Source organism: Lemur catta, chromosome 12 (assembly GCF_020740605.2).
Source record: "Lemur catta isolate mLemCat1 chromosome 12, mLemCat1.pri, whole genome shotgun sequence".
In the NCBI taxonomy this organism is placed as follows: Eukaryota; Metazoa; Chordata; class Mammalia; order Primates; family Lemuridae; genus Lemur; species Lemur catta.
The window spans coordinates 77,368,095-77,392,361 of NC_059139.1; the positions used below are offsets into that span (position 1 = coordinate 77,368,095).

The 24,267-nt window shown below is 37.4% G+C and overlaps 1 long non-coding RNA gene across 2 annotated transcripts in view; it reads right to left on the reverse strand.

Annotated features, from left to right (window-relative positions):
- Positions 1 to 24,267, reverse strand: part of LOC123648394 — a 184,203-nt gene that overhangs the window by 82,607 nt on the left and 77,329 nt on the right. The window contains exon 5 of one of the 2 annotated variants that reach the window (XR_006738608.1): positions 1,596 to 1,641. The exons of the other annotated variant lie outside the window; for it this stretch is intronic. This is a non-coding gene — a long non-coding RNA (uncharacterized LOC123648394). Of the gene's footprint in view, positions 1 to 1,595; positions 1,642 to 24,267 lie in introns of those variants that run through there. 2 annotated transcript variants of the gene reach the window in all.

Below are 24,267 nucleotides of genomic sequence, written 5' to 3' on the forward strand. Positions count from 1 at the left end.
ATTTATTCTCGTACAGATCTGGAGATCAGAAATCCAAAATCAGTCTTAAAGGGCTAAAATTAAGGTGCCAGCAGGGCTGGTTCCTTCTGGAAGCTCCAGGGGAGAATCTGTTCCTTGCTCTCCCAGCTTCCAGAGGCTGCAGCACTCCCTGCCTTCCCGCTTCATTACTCCGATCTCTGCTTCTGTTGTCTTACTGCTTTCTCCCCTATAAGGACGCTTGTGATTACATCAGACTCATCTAGATAATCTGGGATAATCTCCCATCTCAAATTCCTCCACTTAATCACATCTACACAATGCCCTTTGCCGCATAAGTATCATATTCCCAAGTTTTAAGGATTAGGACATGGAGATCTTGGTGGGGGGCACTATTCATCCTACCACACTGGCTTTGAAATTACAGCAGTTACATGGTATGATAGTTAATGTTATATGCCAACTGGACTGGGCCACAGGGTGCCTATATATTTGGATAAATATTATTCTGGGTGTGTCTGTGAGGGCATTTCTGGATGATATTAACATTTGAATCAGTAGACTGAGTGAAGCAGGTTGCTCTCCTCAATGTGGGTGGGCCTCTTCCAATCCATTAGCGATCTGAATTGAACAGAAGGCAGAGTAAGGGAGAATTCACTCCTTCTGCCGATTTTCAAAGCGGGACATCCATCTTCTCCAGCACTCAGACTAAATCCTATACCACCAGCTCTTCTAGATCTTGTCTCCAGCTTGCAGATGGCAGGTCATGGGACTTCTCAGCCTCCATAACCACAGGAGCTAATTCCTTATAATAAATAAATATTAGTAAATATTTAAATAATATAAATATAAATATCCTATTGGGTCTGTTTCTCTGGAGAACCCTAACTAATACAGGTGGTAAGGAATATGAGTGGCCTGTAGGAGCTGACAGCTAGCAAGGAAAAGGGGAACTCAGTCCTACACTATAAGAAACTGAATTTTGCCAACGAGGAAAATGAGTTTAGGAGCAAATTTTTCCAGAGTCTTCAGATGAGAACTCAGCCAAGTTAATACCCTGATTTCAGCCTTATGATAATCTAAGCAGGGAACTCAGTCATGCCATGCCAGACTAGTAATCTATGGAATGGTAAGCAAAACAACACAGGTATTTTTTCATTTGCATAAACTTATAGGGTACCAGTGCAAATTAATTACGTGGCACAGTGGTGAAGTCAGGGCTTTTAGTGTATTCATCACCTGAATAATGTACCTTGTGCCAATTAAGTGAAGCTTTTAAATTTGTAGTCATTTGTTACTTAGCAATAGAAAACTAATACAATTTCAAAATATTTTAACCTCAAAATATTCTGAACATATTTAAAATATTTTATATTAGTGACAGTGTTTATGGTGCTGTGCACTTTGAATTTCATCCTCAGGCATTAAAAAATGTGAGTAGCACGAGTACGTGCAGGCATCAATATCACCTAGTTATTCGTGTTCTTTGCTCATATCAGCATAATTAATCTAATCAACACATACTCTAACAACATATAAATGAAAGCTTTTGAAACCATAACACTCAGTTACCTAGTTAGGAACCAGAGACACAGGCAAGGACTTGCAAGAAGATGGCACCATGGCACAATGAGAACATGCTTGTATAACAACCCTTCTTGAAGTCTATTAAAATAAATAAAAATAAATCTGATTTAGAGGCAAAAATCTCATCTATCATAACACTAGGAAACTACCACAACATATATTAAAGATGTCCAATAATTTCTCCTCTTCCATATGTAATGAAATTTGGACCCAACCATAGGAGAATGCTGAGGGTTGAAATTTATCTCTATAAACTTGATCAGAATGTAGATTTTTTTAAAACGAGATTTTCTTTTTTTTTTTTTTTTTTTTGAGACAGAGTCTCACTTTGTTGCCCGGGCTAGAGTGAGTGCCATGGCGTCAGCCTAGCTCACAGCAACCTCAAATTCCTGGGCTTAAGCGATCCTACTGCCTCAGCCTCCCAAGTAGCTGGGACTACAGGCATGTGCCACCATGCCTAGCTAATTTTTTCTATATATATTTTTAGTTGTCCAGATAATTTTTATCTCTATTCTTAGTAGAGACGGGGTCTCGCTCAGGCTGGTCTTGAACTCCTGACCTCGAGCGATCCGATCCACCCGCCTCGGCCTCCCAGAGGGCTAGGATTACAGGCGTGAGCCACCGTGCCTGGCCTGAGATTTTCTTTTTTTGATAGCTGAATGTTTTCCAATATTCCAATGTGTATATATATATATATATATATATGCTATATTTTCTTTATCCATTCATCCATGGATGGGCATTTAGGTTGAACTCTATATCTTGGTTGCTTTGAATAATGCTGCAATAAACATGGGCTGTAAATACCAACATAGATAAACCTGGAGGATATTATGCTAAGTGAAATGAGGCCAACACAGAAAGACAAATCCTATATGATTCATGCACATGTGAATCTAAAAAAGTCAAACTCATAGAAATGGAGAATAGAACAGTAGTTGCCAGGGGCTGGGGGTGGGAGAACTGAGGAGATGTTCACCAAACAGTACAAACTTTCAGTTATAAGAAAAGTTCTGGAGATCTAAGGTATAAAATGGGTGGCAACAGTATGTTATTATAATTAATTTAATTGTGATAATCATTACACAATGTATATATACATCAAATCATCACATTGTACACCTTGAATATATACAATCTTTGTCAACTAGATATTTTAATATTTAAAAATAAATAAATAAATGGAAAGGCTAATATCTGTTAAGTATAACGCGAAAATATCAATGGCCAGGTGGAACCACGGGGAGAAAAAAGAATGCACCACTTGAGTCATATTTGCATACTCAAGGACAAACCATGAGGCAAGGTTGAAGAAGGTACCATGTACTGTGCTATTTTTGTGTGTGTGAATATAACTGGGATAATCCATCATTATGATATTTTGAACAAAAAAAATTAGAAGCCAGTCCCCTTTTCCCATATACAACCCTAAAGTCACCACCACCACCCACACACACCCAGAGTAATATATGTCTCGAGACAGATGATTCATCAGATCTGGAGAGAAAGTGTTTTGAAACAACATATCTAAACCAAGGCTACTGGCTGCCTGAAGTCCTAGTTCATCCATCACTGCCCCCATACACACATACACACATAAAAACTAGCCCTCTGTCTAAGTTTTAAGGGGACAGTTTAAACAATGCCCATGTAAACATGATGGAGATCCTACCCACTCTCTGACAAATAGCAGATCAAAGGTCCCCATTTCTGATCCTATTCTCAATAATCAGATGTCAAGAAGGCCAGTTCACAGAGATTGGGTCCAAGCCTTCTACCTAGATTATTAGCATGAAGAAGGGGAGAATTTCTACTCCACTAAAGTTCAAGGGAGAGTACGCCCCTCCCCCGTGGATCAAGAGTAAACACCTGGACTGTGTCAAAGTCAGAGAAATGCCTCCCCTAGGCTTTCTAACCCTAGAACATAGGGTCAAGTTGGGGTTCATATACTACTGAGCCAAAGACCCACTTTCCCATTTCTTGTTGCTTCCAACAACAGGGATCATGAGGGAGCTTCAAGTACACAATTTTTCTATCCAAAACACTCAGCCTTGCTCCCACTCTCTGCCTTGAATCAATCAGGATGAAGCTTATCATGGCTTTTAGGACTCAAGGCCTGTTTATGTTAAGCTCTACAGCCCCAGATATCAAGTTCTACCCTCCTCTCCTACCCTGTAATCTCCACAAGGCTCTGATAGCACCTCTTCTATTCCCTTCTCCCATTCTTACTGACGTCTTTCTACTAGACCTTTGGAATTCCATCATCAGTCCACCATTAGCACAATTTCACACATCCTCAGTCTCTTCTCTTATGTTCCCTTTATCTTCTTGCTCTAAAGGGAACCTGGGACGGCTTCCCACACAGCCCTCTCAAGAAAAAGCTGATTTTCTCCCAGCCCTCATATCGCTGAGCATGGGAGTGAGGTGGGTATCCCATCTGTTGCTCATTGCTACTTTCTAACTCCCATTTACCTAAAACCCTCCAGCTAAACCCTAAAACCTTTCATGGCATCAAATCATATCATCCATCCCTCAATGTTGCTCTATATCTAGAACTTCCTCCAGGTTACTGTCCCTTATTTCTCAAAGACTTTTGCTTCTGGCTCATTGTCCTTTTCCCCATCACTATTCCTTTCTTAATTCTTGGAGTTTTAATATACATGTAGATGACGCTTCAAAGTCCCTAGCTTCTCTGGTCCTTGAACTCCTCTCCTCAAGTGATCTTGTCTTCAACATTATTTTAGTTGTCTACTCACGTGATCATACCATAGACTTCATTATTATAACTTTAGCCTCTCCATAATCATAATTTCACATATTATACTATTGAAAAACCACCTCTTTTGCCCTGCTCACTCCATTAGGCACTCCAACTCCAACAATCCTTTGAGACCACTAAGACTCCAGCTTTCAGTCTCGCCAACATTCCAGTGTCCCTCACCTTCTTGATATTCTCTTTCTCTTCCTTACCCAGCTTTACTTCCATGGTCAATCATTATAATCCTTCCTACTATACACCCTTAACTTCCTTGCCCTTCTCCCCCACCACTGTAAACACTTGGAAAATTTCTATTCATGGTTAAACACAAGCTTTTAACCACCCATACTTGCACCCCTATAGCTGGACATGGCTAGAGAAAAACACACAACAACCCTGACTGGTCTCACTTTGAATTCATGGTTACAAACTTCAAACAACCCCTAATTCTCCCTGGCTCTCATGCTACATTTCCCTAGCCTATTCACTTGCTGCTCTCCTAGAAAGCCATTTTATTTTTTCTCTTTTCCCTCAAATTTCCATCATCTCTTCCTGTTTCCTCACTCTCAGATGATGATTTTGCTTCCAACTTCACTATGAAGATTGAAGCAATCAGAAAATCAGAAGACAACTTTCACAAACTCCTACTCCCACATATATCCAACTGCCAGTGCCTGCATCAGCTACCTGTTATCGTGGCAGCTTCCTAACTGTTGCAGAGGAAGCAGCTACCATGGTACACCAGGTCTGGAATACTGTTCTCAGAATCATTCCTGGTAGCCCAGGGTAGCACCTGCTCCTCCTATACTTCCAGTGATGCTATAACACAAACTTTCCAGCTATAAACTCCTTGTGCTTAAAATAGCTATAAAGTAGTTTCCTGTATCTTCACCTTAGCCCTGACAGACATCAGTCAAAAGTTAATGATATGCAGGAAAAAATCTAATAAAGTTGATAGTATTTTTAAAAAAAGAAAGAATGGAACATACCAAAACTCAGTGAAAAGCAAATGAAGAAAAGATTTTGAAATGGGAGACACTCAAGAAACAGAAGAAAATTTTAAACAAAATATCTCACATAGGTAATTAGATCAAAAAGAACAGATGCAAGAGAATAAAGGTGAGATGCCATTTCAACTCAGGGAAATTTAAAAGGGAGCCAGGAAAGATAAGAAGAAAACACCATTAAGAAATGAAAACCAACATAAATAAATAAATATAAATAAAAGAAATGAAAACCAAATTGGAAGATGATAAACCAATACTGGTAAAAACATGGTTGTAACATGGAAGCGAAACTCAAGAAAATAACACAGAAGTAATGATAATAGAATTGGAAGGCAGTCATTACATAAAGAGGAGAATAAAATGTAAAATTACGCATCAATAACACATTCCTTTTCTAAACAAAGACCTACATGTTCATGTTGAAAGGGCTTACTGTGTTCCATGAAAAAACAATTAAAGAATCTTGATATTTCCTAATGATGTCATTGAATTTCAAAGACAAAGACAGACTCTATAAGTACACAAGGAGAAGAATCAGATCCCCTACAAGTGTTAAAAAAAAATAGGATAATCTCAGACTTCACTTTAGCAACACTGAAAGCCAAAAAGACAAAGGAACTACACCTACAAAGAGTTGAAGGAAAGGGGATGGGACTCAAGAACTATACATTGAGTCAAGCTGATATTCAAAGAGCAGGGAGAAATGTCCAATTTTGCAATACTTCTGGAATAACATCACTTAAAAGTTCTTCCTGAAAAAGAAATATACATGAATTCTCAATACAGCCAATTGAAAGATGACTCAAAACAAAGAACTCACAAGTGAAGAACACCCACTAGGAAAGGAACTAGTGATAGATACTGACCCAGCATAAATACTTATGACAACCTTTGTATTAATAGTAATGTTATGAATCTTGGAGTGAAAAGTTATATAAGTATTAGTTAAAATAATACACTAAGCCATCAATGCAAAAATTTCAAAAGGACCCAACAAAAGCAAAGGGAAAAAAATTGAAGAATATCCACAATCTAAAACCCCATATTACTAAATATAAAATAATAAAAAAACTAATTAATCAATAAAATGATATCAAAGCACAAAAATATAAAGGCAGAATAAAATAGTAATAATTTTATGAAGCAGGATTAATGAATTAGAACACAGCAATGCCAAGTAACCCTAGAGGCAACTCCTAAAGTAAAAAATGAGTAACTTGATATCTAAATATTTTTAAATAACATAATTCAATATGCACAAAATTAGGAATGAGAATGGATAGAAAACACGAATATTTCATAAATTAAAAGAATTACAGGCATCCTTCACTTTATTGTGCACTACGTAGCACTTTTGTGCTTCGTAGATACTGTGGTTTTTACAAATTGAAGCTCTGTGGCACCCCTGTGTTGAGCAAGTCTACCTGTACCGTTCTTCCAGCAGCATGTGCTAACTTCATGGCTCTGCATCTCATTTTGGTAATTCTCACAGTATTTCAATTTTTTTATTATTATTATATGTGTTAAGGTGATCTATAATCAGTGATCTTTGATGTTACTATTGTAATTATTTGGGGGACCATGAACCATGCCCAGGGAAGACAGCAAACTTCACGGACAAATATTGTGTGTGTTCTGACTGCTCCACCAACTAGCCATTCCCTCATGTCTCCTCCTCCTCAGGCCTCTCTATTCCCTGAGACATAACAATATTGAAATTAGGCCAATTAACAACCATACAAAGGCCTCTAAGTGTTCAAGTAAAAGGAAGAGTCACATGTCTCTCACTTGAAGTCAAAACCTAAAAATGATTAAGGTTAGTGAGGAAGGCATGTCCAAAGCTGGGACAGGCTTAAACTGGGCCTATCGTGCGAAACAATTGGTTAAGTTGTGAACGCCAAGGAAAACTTCTTAAAGGAAATTAAAAGTGCTACTCCAGTGAACACATGACCAATAAGAAAGTGAAATGGATTTATTGCCGATACACAGAAAGTTTTAGTGATCTGGACAGAAAGTCTAACCAGCCACAACATTCCCTTAAGCCAAAACCTATTCCAGAGCAAGGCCCTAAAACTCTTCAATTTTATGAAGGCGGAGAGAGGTGAGAAAGCTGCAGAAGAGAAATTTGAAGCTAACAGAGGATGGTTCATAAGATTTAAGAAAAGAAGCCATCTCCATAACATACAACCGCAAGATGGAGCAGCAAGGGCTGATGTAGAAGCTGTCACAAGGTTAATATAATATAAATAGCAACATTAACAGGAGTTTAGAAGAAGTTGATTCCAACTTTCATGGATAACTTAGAGGGATCCAAGACTTCAGTGGAGGAAGTAACAGCAGATGTGGTGGAAATAGCAAGACAACTAGAATTAGATGTGACTGAATTGCAATAATTTCATGATAAAATTCGAACAAATGAAGAGTTGCTACTTATGGAAGATCAAAGAAAGTGGTTTCTTGAAATGAAATCTATTCCTGGTGAAGATGCTGTGAACATTGTTGAAATGACAACAAAGGACTTAGAATATTACATAAACTTAGTTGATAAAGCAGCAGCAAGTTTTTCTACTGTGCGTAAAATGCTGTCAGATGGTATCATATGCTACAGAGAAATCTTTCATGAAATGAAGAGTCAAACTTCATTGTCTTATTCAAAGAAACTACCATGGCCACCCCAAACTTCAACAACCACCACCCTGATCAGTCAGTAGCCATCAACATCGAAGCAAGACCCTCTGCCAACATAAAGATTACAACACACTGAAGGCTCACATGGTTGTTAGCATGTTCTAGCAATAAAATATTTGTAATTAAGGTATATACATTGTTTTCTAAGACATAGTGCTACTGTACGCTGCACACATAACAGACCACATTATAGTGTAAGTAAACATACTTTTATATACATTGGAAAACCAAAAAATTTGCATCACTCGCTTTATTGCAATATTCGCTTTGTTGTGGGGATCTGGAACCAAACCCACAGTATCTTCAAATGCCTGCATAAGGAAATAGTCGCATAAGTTTAAGCTAATAAATATTTAAACAAAAATAAAATAGATAATTCAAACTGAAATTTAAAATTTATTATAAAAATCATGAAGATGGGCCCAAGAATAGATTGGCAGATTATTTAATATGTTCCATGATTGTTGATCCCAACAAGTATCACAGATAAATTATTTCAAATGCCCAAGGAATAAAATTCTCAAGGTATTTAAATTATTCTAGAGCATGTGAAAAAAGAAATGCTTCCCAGATTATTTATAAAGTTAGCATATCACTGCCACCACAATCATATAAAGTCAGCTTTAAAAAAAGAAAATATAGGTCAATTGCACTTATTTAATTTTAGTCATTCCAGGAAGGGAGGGATAGACTAAAATTAAGAATTCTATTAATAATGTTCACCATATAGTCGTGTAAGTAGATAACAAGCATGCATTTTATAAAATTTAATTTTTTATAAAAATTGGTTTAAAGTATCATTTTTCCTCAAATTATCTACAAATTCAATGTTATAAAAATCAATAATATCACTGCTCTACCTTTTAAAGTTGATTCTGTATTTTAACAAAAGAAAGAGGAAGAGAAAAACCTATTAAATATTCAAATATATTAAAGCTACAATAAATGAAAACATCACAGTATTAGCACAGAAATAGAGTGCCAGAATTAATAAAACAAATAGACTCAACTATATGGAAATGTACTATTCAATAAGGATAGTATTTCAAATCAGCAGAGGGGAAAATGAACTATTCAAAGAAGCAGTTGTACAATAAGCCAGCCATTTGGAAAAGGATAGCAATTTGGGAAATAACGAAATTGAATCCATGCCTTCTATCTTGTTACAAAATAAATTCAGGAAGATGAAAACTTATATACAAAGCAAAAAAAATCAATGCACAAAGCCTTAAAGGAAACAATCATAAATATTTGTTATAGACACAAAACTTAGAGAAACTATGAATATATATGTTCAGATGAGAATTTGAAAGTTCTACAAGACAAAATATAGCATAAACAAAATGAAGAAAACAGAAGCAATAAGGAGAAAGTATAGACAATACACAGAAAAGACAAAACTCTAATATCCCTAATATACACTAATATATATAGGATATAAGTATGTTAATATGTATTAACATATATATATTAAAATTAGTATTTTAAAAGGCAAATAACCCAGTAGGGAAAAATGTACATGAACAGGCAACTCATAGAAGAAATATTGTGAGCCAAAACACTTATGAAAGGAAGAATAAATAAATTCAAATTAAAACCCAAATTGGCAAAGATTAAAGATTGATACTAGCCAGTATTGATGAGTGTCTAGAGAGGTATAGCTTAATATAACCTTATTTGGTAGAATGATTACTAATATATTGATTGGCAAAACACTTATTGGCAATCCACTAAAATTTTAAATTTTAAGAATCTTCGATCTGGCAATACCACATGTACTAATTTAAAGTACAGAAATGGAGGAAGAGAAGGAAAATGAGAAAGAGGGATATGGGGAAGAGAAATAAGAAGAGGAGAAGGAAAGGGGAGGAGGTAAATAGAAAAGAGAAGGGCAAAAACAGAAAGGAGGAGGTGATGAAGCCAAAGTAGGAAAAGAAAGAGGAGGACAAAGAGTAGCAGAAAGAGAAGAAAGAACTGCTACATACAATTTTAAAAATAAATTCTGGAAGAAAACACACAAACAGTTAGTGACACTAACTTCTGGAGAGAGAGATAATAAGGGAATTGCATCTTATGGTTAACTTGTTGTGTAGCATTTAATTTTTTATAACAAACATATATTACTTTTGAAATAATCAAATGTTTCAAAGTAAAATGAAAATGCAAGCAAGCTTAGAAGGAGAACATTTCTTCCACATTGGTTTCTCTGCTACTTTTTTCTCCCAAGTCCACATCTTGAGCCCCCATAGACACAATTTCTTATTTCCATCCCAAGTGTGTCCACTCCATCCCCTCTGTTCACTGACTGAAAAGATAGAAGAAAATGGAATGGTCTCCATTAAAGCTTTACCCTTAACACTCAACACTGACACAATCTATCCCCCCAAAGTGCTCAGATTGTTGATTTTAAGAGCCATTAGGCAAGAAACATTGGAAAGCTAGCATTGAGTTATATAAACAATGATCTGAAAGAAATGGAAATGATTGTACTTTGCCAAGTCAGCAATCTAAGAATTGTGTTGGGGAAGCAACAGACAGTTGTTTATATCAAGATCATTTGTGATGTTTCCAATGAAACTAGGAATCCAAAAACTTACTTGGATGGACTTATTCCTTATTAATACTTTGGAAATGTCTTATCAGCAAAAGGCCTCCTAGAAATTGTTATCCTTACTCAGCAGATTGAAGAGGAGGGTTTTTTACCTTTTGAACTAAAATTTTTTAATCTTTCCTCACATTGGTTCAATATCATAAAAATTCAATTTAGTATAGTATTGACTTCTACATAATAAAAATATATTAAACGGATTTGTATAAATTCTTCTATATGCTTCTACATATTTATAGTTCCACAATGTAGGCAATAATAAAAATGGTGAAAGGAGCTTAGAAAAATATAGTTTAGTAACCAACTCTCCCGATCAATACATAAATTATTTCAAAGACAGAAAGTCAAAGTTCCCTCAGGAAAATTTTTTCCCCATTGTGAACATAGAGATGACTCACAGAAATAAAAGTCAATACCAATTCACCTTCTGTAACTTGGTAATAGTTTATGGCTTATGTGTATTGGATACATACATGCACATCTTAGATGTACCTGGACATCTTTTATTTTTAAAAAATAACAGCTTGTTTCTTTATACCCCTTCTCATCTTCTGGATGACATCTCTCATAGCTGCTAGGTAATTGTACCTTCTCAAGTCACTTTAATTCAATCCTCAAATATGCATTTCAAGGAAGACAGTCCTTCCCTTTTTTAGTCTGCTTCTAGATTGATCTCCAAGTGGAGTGTATGGTCATCTTAAGACAGATACAAAATTGAAAATGAGGACTCCTCTGTGAACAAAATTTCACCGCAGCTGACCTGAGGAAGAAAGAAATCCTGGTACCAGGTGTTCATGGGTTAAAACTAGAGGCAGATCATAGCTGAGTATCAAGAGAGAATGTACAAAAGAAAAATGACGTTAATTCATAAGGTGTTTTGATCTCATTCAACTTAAGATAAAAAGGAACCTCATACTGTGGTAGACATTATCAGTGCTCATTGATATTCAGAACTTCCTCCTGAACACAGAAGGTAGTACTTTCTGGCACACTTGTGATTGAGCAGAGCCAAGTAACTAATTCTGGTCAATGTTATTAGTGGAACTGCTGTGTGTCTCCTCTAGGTAGAAACATTTAATCACTGGGTGAGAGCCTCCAGAGCTCTGACTGCTTACATAAACACATCATGAGATGGCAGTGTCATAAAACAATGGTCCACTCTTCATCCTGGGTCCCTGAATGACTGTAAGGAGCAGAGACCAGCTACTGGCCCTCATTGGGTGTATTCTTATTTTAAGCCACTACAATTTGGAAGTTAATCTGTTACAGCTGAATAACCCAACCTATTTTGACTGATACATATACCTTAATCAACTACCATAATAGTGGATGAAAGAGTTTTTTGATGTCATCATTATGACCAGCAAAGATGAGCTGGGAACTTAAAATTATCAGTTCAAATCTTGACTAGTTCATGACATTGTACTTTATATGTACAATTGTACTTTACCTCTATTGTTCATGACATATATATATAATGTACAGGTAGATAAAAGAAATTTTATGGATAATTTTCACAGACTAACAATTGGTGTTTTTTCATTTGCTTTGTGGTTCCATATAATTCTATTTATTTTTTAATGAGTAATATTTTAAAGGAGAGAGAGAATAAAATAAATTCATCTTATCTAGTTAGCAACATATATTCAGGAAAGAAAGGTGTTTTCTCTCTTAGTAGAGGGAAGAAGATATTAAGTTAACGTGCCATGCTTATAAGCCACAAGATCTGTCATACAGTATCAGAGTACATGCTTAGCCTGAGACAGTGCTATTCTAACGAGACATTCAGCTGCTGTGTTGGATATTTTCTACTTGCCCCATACAGATCCAGTATCCCTCCTTTCCTCACTGCTCTTACCCAACAGCCTTCCATGTGTTGAGGCTTCTGGCTGGGTTCAGCCAATGAGGGAGCTCAAGCAAAAAAGTAAAGATGCACGAGAATGAGGTTGGGATATTATTCCTCTGATTCCCTCCTTGGGAGGTCACTTCAAGCTTGCTGTGTCTGTCAAGAGAAAGCCACTGGTTCTCTCAAGCTACGTGCCCTACTGTCTATCCTCTGGCTTCTAGTAGCATCTCCCTCCCCTTGTCTCTTCCAGTCTAGGGGTAGTAACAGCTCCACTCCTCTTGGCTCTGGGTTCTTGTACTACTTTATGGTTCCCTTATGCACCACCCACAAATTTGTAATGACTCCCTCATCAAATTTCCTAATCTGTATATGTCATCTTTAGGGTTTCTCAGTTAGGGACCCTAACTGATTCAGCTAGCTTATTGCTTACTGTACCAAAAGAATAATGAAGATAAACAATTTTGTGTAAAATAAATAGAGGCCACACAGATGTAGTTAACAATGAATGCAGTGAGTCTTTTCCTATATAATGGAAAACTGCATGAATATTTTAAACTATATTTATATACATATATACGTACATAAATACACCATACATATATATATACACATACATACATATATACATATATGTATGTATGTATTAGTCAGGGTTATCCAGAGAGACAGAACCAATAGGATAGATATAGACACAGGTATATGACAGGGGGTTTATTAGTAGAACTGGCTCACATGATTACAGAGGCTGAGAAGTCCCACAACAGGCAGTCTGAAAGCTAGAGACCCTGGGATGCTGGTAACATGGTTGAGTTCAAGTCTGAAAGCCTCAGAACCAGAGAAATCAATTGTGTAACTCTCAGTTCGAGGCCAAAGGCCTGAGAAACTGGTGGGCCACAAGTGTAAGTCCTGGAGTCCAAAGGCTGGGGAGACTGGAGTTCTGATGTCCAAGGACAGAAGAAGAAGTGTCCTAGCTTCAGAAGAGAGAGAGGAAATCACTTTTTCTCTGACTGTTTTTGTTCTATCTGGGTTGTTAGCTGATTGGATGGGTGCCCACCCACACTGAGGATGGATCTTCCCTACTCAGTCCACTGAGTCAGATGCCAGTCTCCTCTAGAAACATACTCAGAAATAATGTTTTACTAGTTCTCTAGGTATTCCTTAGTTTAGCTATCAAGTTGAAACCGAAAATTAACTATCACAAGTCCATCCCTTGTCAATTTGGCACATATAGACATCTTAAATCATACTTAATCTCCAAATAAAGACAATAACAAAAATAGTTTTGTCTAACATAATACAACTATACTGCACACAACTGAAAATGTACCAATTCCTTCCCCAGAAGAGGAGGTAAAGTTCTTGGGTGACATTTACTCTTCTCCTGATGTCCCATAACTTAAATACTATGATGTAAAATTAATAATACTTACTGATATAAACTCTCCTTACACCATTATCTCATATCTTTTTATTTTTTTAGAGATAGGGTCTCACTCTCATGCACAACTTGTCACAATTTGCTTTCTCTACATTTTTTAAACCTTGGAAAGTGACCTGAAAACCCTTGGAATGGCTGACCATCAACTGAGTACTAGAGGCTAGAGTACAGTGGCATGATCATAGTTCACTGTAACCTTGAACTCCTGAGCTCATGTGATCCTCCTGCCTCAGCCTCCCAAGTAGCTTGTACTACAGGTGCCCATGCCCAGCTAATTGTTTTTGTTTTTCGTAGAGACAGGGATCTCTCTATGTTGCCCAGGCTTGATCCCATACATTTAATATTCATTCCCACACTTGTTCCCCAGATTTCTGCTTGAATAAATTAGAAAACTCAGGTAGTTCTTTTGGAGTGTATCGTGTATACCTCTTCATGGGTCACACTTTTGTACCTCACCTTTAGGAGCCTGCTGAGACTTGAATCTTGTTATAGATTGACAGAAAGGCAAAGAAGAGTACTAGGGGTGGATCCTGAGGGAATCAGCATTGTCTTGCTTGGCAACTGCCTCAGGGGAAGCCATTACCATTTCCTCAGGCAATACAGTGTTAATTCCCTCAGAGAAGAGGTGGAAATACCACTGTAGACAGAGGGGGGATGTCACTGTCCCTGGGGTTGGGGAGCCACTTAGGCTGGCAAACAAGACTCATCAGAATTTAGGAGCTCAATGTCCCAGCCTCATCAGGGTCTTCCTATACATGCCCATCCCAGCTTACAAGATCTCATTCTTTCCCAGCCAATGCCCTAACTTTAACAGTAGACAACTTGCAAGGCTGAGAGTTCAATTTCCCTTGTAATTGAGCCAATTGCATGATGATGGCTTGTGTTTGATTGTCAGCAAGTTCAGCACTGTGGCTATAGGAGAGAAGATTTTTCCCTCAGGGCACACTTAGAAGCTCTTAGGCTATTTATGTGGAGTTGGAGCCGGGAATTTGAATCCCTGAGCTCATCCTTTTCTTTCATCACTTTGTCCGGCTACATTAGAAGCAACCAACCAATGTCATTATATTCCTTGGTTTTCCACAAATTTTCAAGAGTATTATATACAGAGTTGCCAAGTTCCTTGCCTCTTATAAGTGGTTTACTAGGATTATCCAATGCAGATGTTTTGCTTATTGCCATAAACAGTTCACGCCATAGACTACCAGTGCTCTCTGTACTATTAGAAGTAGAGTCCTTAGCATTTTTATATCTAATCAGATTAAGAAAACAATTCCAGAAACCCAAACCCAATTTTAAAACTCATCCTTAAAATTCTGTGCCTCCGGAACCACTCCTAGTGCCAAAATTTGTATTAGTGAGGGTTTTCCAGAGACACAGAACCAACAGGAGAGATCAATAGACAGATAGACAGATAGAGATATGAGAGTGGATTAATTAGGAAGATATATATCTCCCTAATTAACCCCTAATTATATGTATGTAGTTGCTCACACAAAACACATACCAAGCCAACTCTAGCATATAGCAGAAAGCTAGGACAAGGAGTGTGCAGTGCAAACTTACTCTCCTAGAGGAAAAAGGTGGGCCACACAGATCAAACCACTCTGAACATAATGTTCTCCTGACAAGACTGGAGATATCTCTGAAATGATCCATAAAGACTGCAGGGCTGGGAGATACAGCAATTCACATGTGTACTTCAGGAAAAGTCAGTAGTTACAAGGGCCAGTGGATTTGGCAAGATATAGCTGGAAGCAGCTGCTCCTGCCAGATATGGCTTTGAGAAATGACAACAATAGGGCACATCCAAGAGAGATCTAGCAAACATTGAGAACTTTTCAAATCTGAATATTTACATAATCTTATCTTTCTTATCATCTTACAGCCTTCAACTCTGCCAGTTAGCCTGTGGATTAGTACATATGATATAAAAAGGGAAAATATAAATTTAGAAGAACTAATTCTCTAAAAGCAAAGAACTGTTCCTTTCTATCACATACTTGGGACAATGGCCAATACTTATTAACATCATGTCACTGTTCTTAATTTATATACATATTCTGTGACTCTGGAAATACAGAATTAAAAAATTCACACAAAGAACGTAAATATGGATTTCACGTTATTTATATCACATTACTTTTAAAAGTAATAGCCAATACCTTTTAAGAAATTAGAAAATGAATTAAAAGTTTATAACTTGTCACAATTTGCTTTCTCCTCATTTTTTAAACCTAGGAAATTGACCTGAAACCCCTTGGAATGGCTGACTGTTCATGTCAATTTTATAATAAATTGAATGTATCATATACAGGATTTTCCAGAAGTTGTACTAAAGTTGGGCCATTCACTCATGAAAAATCTTTGAATTTTATTGTCTCTCACTTTTTTAAAAGTGTTATTTACAAATTAACATCAGAAAGTTCTTCTAGAGTTATGTTTAGTTTTTTATTTATTTTTCTAGTATAGCTCTGATATATACCAAGTGATATACAATAGTGCACATATGTAAAAATCTAACATAACTAAATATGATTATTGTATCAATACTTCAAGTGGTAGGTGGTACAATTATGCTTTTATATCTGTACTATTGTGTTGGGATTATGAAGGTGGGGACAGTAAAATGGTAAGTGGTAGAAGGAAATAAGTATTGTAATGTATAAAATTTAGTTTTGACACTTTACACAATTCTAAAACAGACTAGACTTATTAAAAGAAATATTTAAGCATTGGTTTTTATTGGCTAAGGAATTGAGGAATAAAGTATTAAACATTATTTCTGCCATTGAATTACAGTACTGGATTTCAAAAAGAGAAGAATAACAAAAAATTTACTTTTATAAAAGAATCCAATTTGTTATTTCATCAGGGCTAGCACTTAATGTTTATACAATAAAATACTTTTGTAAAGAATCTCCCTCTATCTCCACATAAAAACAGCAATCAACTAGATGGGAAAACAAAATAATGTATGCAAAGAAATTGACAAAATGGCCCCACAAATCCCCAAATACAAGCAGGTAACAGTGAACTACTGACATTTACAACATCTACATGGTGTCAGTGTCTGTGTGAGAGAAGGAAAAGAGAAGCAATGGGAGTATAATACAACTGGAAAATGAAAAATCAAAGCAGTGAACAGGAGGGACAAGAATGGCAGAGTAGAAGCAATCTGGCTTCACACTCCCAACACAAAACCCAAAACCAGTGCCAAAATTATCACCAACAAAATCCCAGAACTCAGATCTGATGCTGAGATAATCCCCAGGGTCATAAAGAAGTTAAAAACTATGAGCAGATAGTAAGAGAAATGGAATTCTCTATACACAACACTGCTTTCCCAATCTGCCAGGCACTGCATGTGGAAAATTCCTCCAAGACTTATGGTTTCTGCACTGGGAAAAGAGAGATCAAGGTAGACATTCCTCCCTGCCCCCCAGTCTTGGCTTCCCTTGCAGTAAAACAACTTCTGCCTCAAGCCACAGGAAGTATCACTAGTGCCTCTAGGGATAAAAATGCCTGGGGGCAGCTAGATACAAAAAGCGAAACCCCAGCCCAGAAACCCTGCTCTTTATCTCAGCCAAAGAAAGTGCCAAATCAAAGTGGCTGTTCAGCATCACCATGCTATAAGGGGCACCCTCCACAAATCTCAGCACAACCCTCTAGCCAGCATTCCCACACAGCCAGGGTAACCCCTTTGGAATCTCCCCATCTGGGACAGGCAGTGCTCCAAATACTTATGAGAGCCAAGGCAAACCTTGACTTAAGACAGCTTAAAGTACCAAAAAAGAGGCAGTGATCTAGGATTAAGGGGACTCACAGACAACTGCAAAGGACCTCTAAGCAAAAATACTCTAGAAAGGCCAAAACAAGCCAGACAATGAAGACTAGAATAACTAATCCTTCAATGAAAAGCCAAAAATGTACATCCACAGGAAACAATAGCAGACAGGGGATCATGACCTCCTCAAATGAACAAAGCAAGAAGCCAGCGACTGACCCTAATAAGATGACAATGTGTGAACCCTCAAAGCAAGAATTCAAAATAGCAGTTCCAAGAAAATTCAGCAAACTCTAAGATAACTCAGAAAATCAATTCTGAAATTTATCTGAGAAATTTAGCAAAGAGTTAAATAATAATTTAAAAAATCAAACAGAAATCCTGGAACTGAGAAAAACACATTTGCTAAACTGAAAAATACATTAGAAGCTCTCAACAGCAGAATGGATTAAGAGAAGGATGAATCAGTAAACTCAAAGACAAGCCACTGGAAAATACAAAGAGAAAAAAAGAATAAAAAGGAGCACAGAGATAATCTTAAAACAGCAAACCTATGAATCATTGGCATTCAAAAGAGACTTGAGAAAGAGCCAGGGATAGAAAGTTTATTCAAATAAATAAGAAAAGAAAACTTTCCACACCTAGACAAAGATATATTCAGGTACAGAAAAGTCAGATATCACCAAAAAGATTCAACCCAAATAAGACTACTCCAAGGTATATAATAATCAAACTCTTAAAGGTCAAGGACAAAGAGAATCTTAAAACAGCAAGAAAAAAGAAGGAAATAACATATAAATGAGCTCAAATTCATCTGACAACAGACTTCCCAGCAGAAGCCATACAGGCCAGGAGGGAATGGGATGACACATTCAAAGTGCTGGAAAAATCATAAAACTGCCAACCAAGAATACTGTACCCAAAAAGCTTTCCTTCAAACATGAAGGAGAAATAAAGTCTTTCCCAGACCAACAAAAGCTTAGAGAATTCATTATCACTAGATCTGTCTTATAAGAAATGTGAAAAGGAGTTCTTCAATCTGAAAGAAAGAGATAGTAAGGTATTAAAAGTTAGATGAACTACTATCTATTTTGGATAATTTAAACATAGACATCTGAGCAGCAAGGGGCTGGATAAGATGATTGTGAACTGGTAAAAGGAAATACATATACAAATTCAGAATACTCTAATACAGTAATTGTGGCTTATAATCCCCTCATATCTCTAGTATGAAGACCAAAAAACAAATCTATCAAAAATAATAACTACAGCAGCCTGACAAAATAAAGGCAATATAAAACACATAACTTGAATGACAAAAAGTCAAAATGTGGAGGGATAGAGCTAAATTTTACAGTTTTTTTAGTTTTTCCTTTGTTTCTTTTTTTGTGATCAAAGTTAAATTGTCATCTGTTTAAAATAATTTGCTATATCTATAAGATGCCTTTTGTAAGCCTCTGGGTAATCACAAGGCAGAAAACTGTAATAGGTACACTTTCAGAAAGCAACAAATCAAAACTTAGAAGCCGAGAAAATCATTTAACCAAAGAAATACAGTAAGACAGAAAGAAAGCGAGGAGTTGCAAAACAACTGGAATCTGACCACCTCCCCCAGAATTAAGGGGTGACAGACCCTGGTTTATAACTCCCACCTGAAGAAGTCACCTGGCCCTGTCTGACAGAGAGTGAGAAGGGTCCCACTGTGGGAGCAGGCTCACGTCCACAAATGGCAGGCAAGAGCACTGCCTGCGGGGGACCCTGCTCCACAAGAAAGCCTGGCCGTGGACCACCAGGGGCCAGACCTGAGAGGGAGCCTGAAATCATCAGCAAGAGAAACACCACCTGCATCAGTGAGGCTTCCTAAGAACAACCCAGTGGCCTGCGAGTGGAAGGGGACTTGGGCAGCTGCCACGCAGGGACACCAACACAGGTCATGCAGTTTAGACTCTCGAGTCACATTCATTCTCCTCCCTCTCTGCCCCACCCTCACCCTGCAAGAACTAGAGACAACTTCAAGCGTAGGGATGAAGGGGTGAAAAATCCAGGAGGGATCATCAAAGGGCAAACTATGCTCCCCTTCCCTATTGTGTGTTGTCTTCCAAGCCTGGGTCAGGAGCACACTAGGAAAGCGGAACATTTTTTAGCTGGGTACAAGCCAGAGGTTTTCATTTAGATTAAGACTGAAGTTTCTAATATCTGAAAATGACACTGTCTCTAATTCCTGAATATGATTAGAAAATTATGGGATCTCCCCAAAATAGTTCCCTGGAATGAGGAAGGGAGATCAGACAGAAAGGGCTTACAAACAAGGTAAAAATAAATGACGAAATAAAGTTTCTTCCTGTTGGCATCCTACCAATAAAATAGTTCCATGGAAACATTTCCAGATCTGGCTACACTCTCTGGGACTCTTGAGGAAAGAAAATGAACATATTGTGAGGGGTGGCTCTGTACCCACATTCAGTGTGCCCTTTAACCTTACAGCCACTGGGCCAAAGATGCAGCTGATACTAAGGATGGCTGTAAGATTTGCTGAGTACGGTGTGCCAGCTCTTCTCTGAGAGCCTTATAGACATTTTTCACTTAATCCTGACAGTAACGCTGGAAGGTAGGTTCTGTTATCATCCCCAGCACAGGAAGTCAAACTCAGGTCTCTCCTGTCTCCTACTTCACTATCCTGGAAAGCCTGGTGCTCTAGGAAGCCAAAGAGAAGCCTAAGGCAAGAAATCTCTCATCCTTCAATCTACCCTGTAGTGAGGGAAAAGTATCACAGGCACCCTCGGAGCTAAAGAAAATGTGTTCTAGATTTAATGCCCACTTTTCTTTTCACTTCAAGAGCAGGTAGTTGCAACAAAATTACAGAATAGTGTAGATTTTACTCACTATCCTTTTGTAGCCCAAAATTACTTGATTCATACCAATAGTTACTGGGCTGTTTTAAAAATACTCATTTTTCTCTGTTTAAAGCTGTCAGACACAAACTCTTAGGTTGCAGCATGATATAAAATTAACCACCAAGCACATTTCTACTGCCAAGAATAAAAACTTAGAGCCATAAAATGTGGATGGTTTACTGTGCTATAGTTAAGTTTATAGTCAGCATTATTAGTTTCCTTCCTAAGGAAGAGCACAATATTAGGCTTGGACGTATCGCTCAGTGCCAGGCAGTCACAGGAAAACATATTTCCAGAGTCCCTGAAACTGCACTAGCTGGAGAGGAAGAATATTTACAATATACAAATGCACAAATTATGCAAGTAAGAAGGACAAGGAAGCAGACAGGAAAATGATCATCCCAGTTTTCTCAGGTCAGCATAAGAATATTTGTAAATCTTAATTATGATGGTACTGAAATCTACAAAGACACCTTCAGTCACCACCTCAGACCTTTGATTTTATCTTCAAGGCAGGATTACATTCTGCCCTGTTTTAGTTAAGAAATGGAATTTGTTTTCAGTTTCATAGGCTGTGTATTAACTTAAACATCCCACTACAGGGAGACTTCAGTTAATTTTTAGCAATTGATTTTATAACCAAATCTGTGTCCTTTTGCTGATCTTCTTTTCAGTAAATGTATTCAGTAGCCAATATCTTTAGCTCCTCTGCTGTGTCAGGATTTGTTTTGGGGTCCTTAGCATGTAAGATATAGTGTCATACTTGTGCCATTTGAGATTGGTTTTCAAGGTAGGCAATGAGAAAATGGAGGATTAGGAAATGACCTAAAGGAACTAAGAAACTTTAACAGTTCTTAAGTACTTTTAACTTCTCTGAATTTTTATGATCCCATTTCTTTCCACCTTTTGATGATTAGTTATTAAACCATCAAAATAAAAAGATCCTGTGTTCTGTCTTTGGGTACAGAAAGCCAAAGAGAAAGAGTGCATCTGAGTCCTCAACCAGATTCATGGAAAAAGGGGGACACCCCCAACACACCCACACACACATATACAAGAAGTGAGTAGTAGCCTCTTCAAACAAGAAAAGACTCCAAGCTCAGTTAGAAAGGAAGATGTTAAATGAAGAACACCAGAGCTCTTGGAACAGATCTGGGCTGGATTGGGGTGTGTGAGTGGAAGGTCACACCACAGCAGTGAGAAGTGCACAATCCAAAGCACCACCCGTCCTTCTTGTGCCCTCCCTTCTGCAGATCGTATGGATGGGTTTGCATTTAGGCAAAGCACCCTGCCATAGTAAGCATATGCCGGACCAGTAGGGTCATGTTAAACAAAAATGTTTTTGATTGACTTTGTCCTAAAGGAGCTATGACCAAACCACTTCTCTCTACTCAGAATTTGGTAAAGCATATTCTTCTCTAGTTCTGTGGGCCTATCAAGGCAAACCAAAAATTTCCCTTCAGCTAAAGAACTAAAGTGATTCTCTACAACTTGGTGTGTTGAATAGTCTCAAAATCAAAGGAAAACACATACTAGAATTTAAAAGTGGATAAAAAGAGAAATGACAACTGAGTCATCACACACAAAGGTTTCCTGTCAAGTACAGTTTTTTAAATAAATAAATAAATAAATAATCCTCTCAAGAGTAAGCCCTCAAGGGGAAAGGAAAAAAAAAAAAAATTTGTGTACTTTGCTCAATTTGGAATATGTCTTGAAAGCTACAACTAAATGGCCACGGAAACTTGGATAAGCACTGACAATTTTAAAACTAATGACTGCTCCTTCCAAACCAATCTCAGAAGCAACAAAGAGTATAGTACTGCAAGGAATAATTCTTCAGTCCCTAGAAACAATTCTGCTTTATGAAAATGGGTGATACAAGAAACAAGCAAGCATTCTCTATTTCTCAAGTATTTATGGTGTTTATGTTAGTATTTATACTAACCTGAATTAACCCCTCTTTAATTTTACCATAATGTTATCTAAATATAGGTCTCTTTCTTCTTTGTCACATTTTTCTTATGTCACATTTGCACTTGGATCAACATCAATGCTGCAGTGCAGAAACACACCTGCTAGTAATTATATTTTCCTTCCTAAGTGTTTCTTCTCCGTTATGGGTTAATTCTTCTGATCTTTGTCATGAAAGCCAAGCAAATCAGATTTACGTTCATGGAAACATAAAAAGAATGTTGGAAATGTTTGTAATCAATCCCAGATGTCCTGCTTGCTTAGATTCATATAACTGCAAGGGAATTTCAAGAGATCATTTTGGGGATTTTAGAAATAGAATTTTATATGGTCTAATATCATTTACCAGTATCCCAGAAGGACAGATTACCTGAGCAAATGGGTAGTTTCTCTTAGGCTCCTAGACCTCTCACTAATAAGACTGAACCCACTTTTGTGTAAAAGAATACACTATTTACAGATAAAGGGAATTCTGATGTACCCCTTGTGAGGGTCCCAGAAAGCAAGTGGCAGACACCACTGAACAGTTTAAATAATTCTAGTGTCAAGAGAGAGAGATGATACCAGAATTCCAACCAATTAAAAGCACTAAAACATCTATGAAACATGTAAAAATAGTCATTATTGTTTCCTAAATGTACTATTGGTGCAGTACGCAATATAGAATAAAATATACTAAATGTCTGTTCTCTGCATGGTGGATCTTATAAAGCATGATCCTGTTCAGTTTCTCTTCAACTGGGAAATTACTTTATTTGGCTTACCAAATGCAGTTTATCTTGAATAATCTGAAAAAGTTCACAATCATCTTATCCAGCCCCTTGCTGCTCAGATGTCTATGTTTAAATTATCCAAAATAGATAGTAGTTCATCTAATTTTTAATCCCTTCAGAAACAGGAATCTCATAATCTCATTATACTGTGATGCTTCCTTCCTATCAGTTTACTCTTTCTGGTTACTATCAAACCCACTGTAGTGAGAGTAGAACATGTCATGGCAGCAGACAGACTTTGTTGATTGGTAAAATATTGGCAACACATGGTAGGGAGCAGAGACAGCTGTAGGAAATGAAGAGAAATATTGGGACCAGCTCATGAACACATTTCCTACAGCGGTGGCTCTCATACTGTATCATACACCAGAATCACCTAGAAAGTGTACTGGACAGATTTCTGGCCCGACGCCCAGAGTTTCTAATTCAGTAACTATGACGGAATGCAAAGCCTGAAAGTTTGCATTCCTAAAAACTTTCCAGCGCTGCTGCTGCTGCTGGTCCCAGGACCACATTTGGAGAACCACAGGCCTATAGCATTTGCTCCTGCAAAAAGCCCTGGCCTCCTGAGAAAAAAAAAAAAATGCATGTAATATAAAGATAGAAAAACCTTTCTAAAAAGTTTTTCATTCCTCCTAGAAACATTTTTCACGTACCATAGGGATTAGTTCTGTAACCATTTGTTTCCCTCATGATGGAGCTAATGGCTTTCATCCAAAAAGACCCTAAGAGTATGAACTAGTTACCGCCCACAGTGGAATGTTCTCTCTCTAGGTATTTACATTTCAAGGAGGAAAAAGCTTCAGAACTTGGAAACATCGCTTGGTGGTAAAAACCAAGATGCATAGTGCATTCTGGGTCCTGGAGAGATTTTATTTAAAAACAAAAGAGTTGGAATAAGGAGTCCGGTCCATTGTGTTTCCAAAGAGACCCCTTC